Genomic DNA, 5,121 nt, shown 5'->3' with positions numbered 1-5,121 from the left:
GCACCTCTGCTTTGGAGGATCCTCAAGAGGGATTGGAGAAACAGGACAAGATACAGATATGAGGTTGTGATCGGAGGAGCCCAACGGACAATGTAGGGTAACATCATAAGCAGAAGGATTAAAGGTAAGAAAAATATCAATAATGTTGGGCGTATCTCCAAGACGGCCAGGAATACGAGTACGGTGTTACATCAGTTGCTCTAAGTCATGGGGGATAGAAAAGTTGAAGGTTAGTTTACCTTTATAGTTTGTAAAGGGAGAGGAAAGCCAAAGCTGGTGGTGAACACTGAAATCTCCAAGGATGGAAATCTGTGAGAAAGAACAAAGGGACAGAATGTGCTCCACTTTAGAAGTTAGATAGTTGATGAATATATTATAGTCAAAAGAGTTAGAGGAGAGATCGGCAGCACATATATATTTAGTTAGAGAGCCACTCGAGTCGAAGCTAGGTGGTGGAAAAATCAGAATATTCAAGAGTGTAGGCACGAAAGCAAGTTAAGTCCAGCTTTGGAGCGAAGATGAGTATAGAGAAAGTAGAAGAGAACAGAAAATGGGTTATTTATTGTTAGTTGCCTCAGACAGCTGAGTTTCGGTGAGTAAAAAAAAATGAGATTTAGCACAGGAGAGATGGTGTTCTAGCTACATATTGAAAATTAGACCTAAGACTGCGGATGTTGCAGAAATTAATGAAGAAAAAGTTGAGGGAGGTGTCAAGACATTTTTGGGTCACTATTGAGAGAGCAAGCCGACCTGGGGACATTTATAGTCCCTTCCTCAGAAGGCGACTCCGAGGCTGGATTAGGAGTCGCCAAAGTTATTAGCAAAAGTTTGAAAAAAGAGTTCAGCCTAGGAGACAGATATGATGATAGTGGTGCCATCAGGATTATATAAATAAAAGTGGGTAAAAGCGCTCGTATATCCGCTCCTCTGCCCTCCGCTCTGAGCAGACTTCCAAATAGCGAGTGGAAGAGCGCAAGCTCCTAAAAGAAAAATAAATAAATAAATAAATAAATAAAAAGTAGAAAAGCGGAGAGGAGACACTTCAAAATCATAGTCTGCTCTGTCGTTCATGCTCTTTTTTCTCATTCTCCGCTAGCGCAGTTTGCTCTTTCGCTCCCTTTCTTTTTTCTCAATCTCCTCTCGTCTCTGTGTACGTTCGCTCTGTCCACTCCTCGCTCTCACCACTTGCGTTGGGGCTCTCTGCTTGTGCTTGCGCAATATTTTTGGCCAGATGCCAGAAGTCTCGAGGGGAGTTGGATATTGATAGATTTTGACATTTTCTGTTAATGAAGGAGTGTTTGACAAGTTGAAGAAAAGACTTGACATGATTCTGAGCAGAAATATAAAGTGCATGAGGTTTAGGTGATGCAATGTTCAAGTACTATCTTTTATGGGCAATCTCTCTATCATGTATAGCACAAAAAAAGGCTTTGTTAAGGTTGAGAAAAAGAGTGAGGAATGTATGTCTCACTGCCATACACTATCACCTCTGATGTAGTTCAGCACACAGAATTGGGTCTTTGACATGGAAACAGTAATCACTCCAGGGAAATCAGCATAGTACCTCCTCAGGTCCCTCAAACTGACAGAGAAAAATGCCAGAGGCACCTCCGCTTGGGGATCCTGTGGAGGGATTGGAGAAATAGGGCAAGATACAGATATAAGATTGTGATTGGAGATGCTCAACGGAGAAGATAAGGTAACAGCATAAGTAGAATGATTAGAGGTAAGGAAAAGGTGAAGAATGTTGGGTGTATCTCCAAGACAGTCAGGAATACGAGTAGAGTGTTGCACCAATTACTATAGGTCATGGGGTATAACAAAGTTGAATGCTAGTTTACCAGGATAGCCAGTGAAAGGAGAAGAAAGCCAAAGCTGGTGATGAACATTGAAATCTCCAAGGATGGAGATCTCCGCGAAAGGATAGAGAGACATAATGTGCTCCACCTTAAAGGTTAAATAGTAAAAGAATTTCATATAGCCAGAGGAGTAAGGGGAGAGATAGACATCGCAGACAAATTTAGTTAGAGAGTGACTTGAGTCAAAGTCAGGTAGTGAAGAACTTGGAAGATTCATGATCATGGGCACGAGAGCAAGTCAAATCTTTGTGTACTTAGGTGCAACATCCAGCTTTGGAACGAAAAATGAGTATATATATAGAGAGGGAGGGAAGAGAAAAGGAACTACTGTCAGCTATTGCAGAAAATGTTGAGGGGAGTGTCAAGACAATTATGGTTGATACCAAAAGAACAGTCCCCAAAAGGGGACTCCAAGACTAGTTTTGAAGTCGCCATTTTGAAATTTTAAGTGAAGTGTGTGTGTGTGTGTGTGTGTGTGTGTGTGTGTGTGTGTGTGTGTGTGTGTGTGTGTGTGTAGAGTAAGTGTGACTGCCTCTTTGAGTTGTGAAACACAAAGGGAAACGTTCAGCGGGTTCACAACTAGGTTTGATGGTGAGTTCAGAGCACTCCCTGAACTGATCCAAACAAGAACCGATCCAGAACAGAGCTAGTGTGCTATTAGACCTCGCTGGAAGTAAATTCTGGTTACGGTAGGTGTCCACTACCCCCTCCATTGAAAGCTTACTTGCGAGTATTCATGCTATAAAAAGAAAACTTTTGCATAGAAATGACCAGATAAAATGTATTCATAAAACAATAAAGAATTATTTTTTGATATATATTGATGTTGATAAGGATGAGGAAACAAACCTACTTTACATCACATATGCTGATCTCTAGTGGCTCATCGAGTAAACGGACGAATTTTCGAGTTTACGTGAGTGAGGCATGGGCGAGAACGCCCACTGAAATTTCTTTTAATTTGAAGAAGAGGAAGAAGAAAAAAAAAGGATATTTGTTCCTTCACTATGTGTGCCTAAAAAGAAGAAAAAAAAATGAGAGAAAAAAATAACCCTGTATGATGGATGATGTAGCTAAGTGGTGGATGCTTTAAAATGAGTTCCTACTCTCCCATTGTCCCTTTTTGAAATCCACAATAACCACCAAATTGATTCACTCAAGTAGGTTAAGGAAATGGTGCGGTACAATAAGATAGGTAAAGCTAGGTTAGAGCAGCGCAGGATCACTTTCATCATACAAGTTGTTGCGATCAAAAGGGAGAAGAAGAGGCAACATCACCAACGACATAACAGGAAGAAAAAGCAACACTAGTGAAGGAGGAAGAAGAAGAAGAAGAAGAAGAAAAAAAAAAACAGCGTGACCAGATGAAGAGGACGAATCAGCATCGTCTAAATAAGAAAAGGTAAAGAAAAAGGACCCACATCAGATGAACAAAAAAGAAAAAAAAAAACAGCAGCAGATCAACCACCATGAGAGGAAGAAGATAAAATTGCAGCATCACTACCACTAGAGGAAATAGAAGCATCACTACCACCATCAGAGGAAAAGGAAACACCACTGCCACCATCGTAGGAAGACAAATGCACCCCCCCCACCACCACCACCACCCATCAGAGTAAAAAGAGGCACCACCATGTCCATCAGGGGAAGAAAATCATAGAAAGAAGTAACACTATCAGAGAATAATAATAATGATAATAATAATAAGAAGAAGGAACAGGAGGAGGAGGAGGAGCAGGAGGAGGAGCAGAAGGAACATCATTAGAGGAGGAGCATTAGTAGAGGAGGGCCATCAGTAGAGGAAAAAACAGCACCACGATCAGAAGAGGGATAAGAAACAGCATCAGAGGAAGAATTAGAAGAAACAGCGCCATCATCAGAGGAAGAAGAGTAAAAGAAGAAGAATAGGAGGGCGGAGAAGGAGCAGCACCACTAACATCAAAGGAAGGAGCATGAACACAGGAAGAAACAACACTGCCACGGGAGGAGGATTAAAAAAAAGTAGCCTAACAACTTCAGGACCGAAAAAGTGACTGACTCAAATAGATTAAGGATAGGAAGGTATGTCAGGATAAAGTAGGATATGTTGGGAGAGGATCGGATAGGGTAAGGTTAGTGATTCCAACTGTGGCCTCATTGAACTTTTTTCTTTGTGTTTCACGACGCAAGAGTTCAGTCTCACCCTGCCCTCTAAACACAACTCTCTTCCTTCTCACAAAAATATATGCACCTACACTCCTACACCAGCCTTGGAGTTCCAGTCTGTGGAAGGAACCACAAATATCACCAGATTTTACTGCTCTTCTCAACCTTTTCTTCAGTAAGTTCTATAATAATTGTAGTTCTTTATATAACCTTACTCTTGTAATAAACCTCATCTTCTTTTCCTCACTGAGATACAGGTGTCTGAGGCAATTGATAGTATCCCTTCCTCTGTTCCCTCCTATTTTCAATATCTCATTTTCAGTCAAAAGCTGGATGGAGAATAGTAAGAGATGCACATTGCAGCAAAGAGAAAGAGGCTAAAGATAGTCAGTCAGAGGAGAGGAGCTGAGAAAACGAAAACCTTTTGATTCCACACTGTCGAAAAGAAAGTATGAGTAGAAACCCCCATCCCCGTTCAATACATGTGAAGTATACTCCATATATGGACGCATAAGTCATCTGTATAGAGTTAGCAACTAAGGGTGAGAAAACTGGCGGAGACTACGCAGAACGCCTTACTGCTGCAACATCATCATCAATAACAACAACAACAGCGGCAACTACTACTACTTCTTCTAATGCTACTACCATTCCCCTATAGGTTACAACATTAGTGACATAGTTGGAGATGTGACGTCACACCACGTAGTCGTCATGACAACCGAGGGACGCCGGCCGGACCGCTGGGCTTCCCAGCCTGGTTAAAGCGGCATGACGCGCTAAGTCAAGCAGGGATAAGATATACAAGAGCAACACGATGGAGCTTCACTGTGTGTACTGTAGAAAAAAAAAAAAAAAAGAAAAGAGAAGAAAAAATGCTATTACTGATACTAGTTGCTAGAATCCCTTTTTACTTCTATCCATAGTAAATGCTATAGATCCATGAGCCTGTTAGGGAGTTTACAATCAATCAAGGACATTAAGAGGCACTGACAATCTAGTGTGCTAGGCCTTCCGTACCTGTATATATTTTGGCACATTGGTCACAACTCAGGCGTGGTGATGGCAAGCTGTCTCGTGTGTGTGTGTGTGTGTGTGTGTGTGTGTGTGTGTGTGT

The sequence above is a fragment of the Portunus trituberculatus genome, chromosome 15, assembly GCF_017591435.1.
Source record: "Portunus trituberculatus isolate SZX2019 chromosome 15, ASM1759143v1, whole genome shotgun sequence".
Lineage (NCBI taxonomy): Eukaryota > Metazoa > Arthropoda > Malacostraca > Decapoda > Portunidae > Portunus > Portunus trituberculatus.
The sequence above is the reverse complement of the archived record's forward strand: the minus strand, read 5'-3'. Positions refer to the sequence as shown.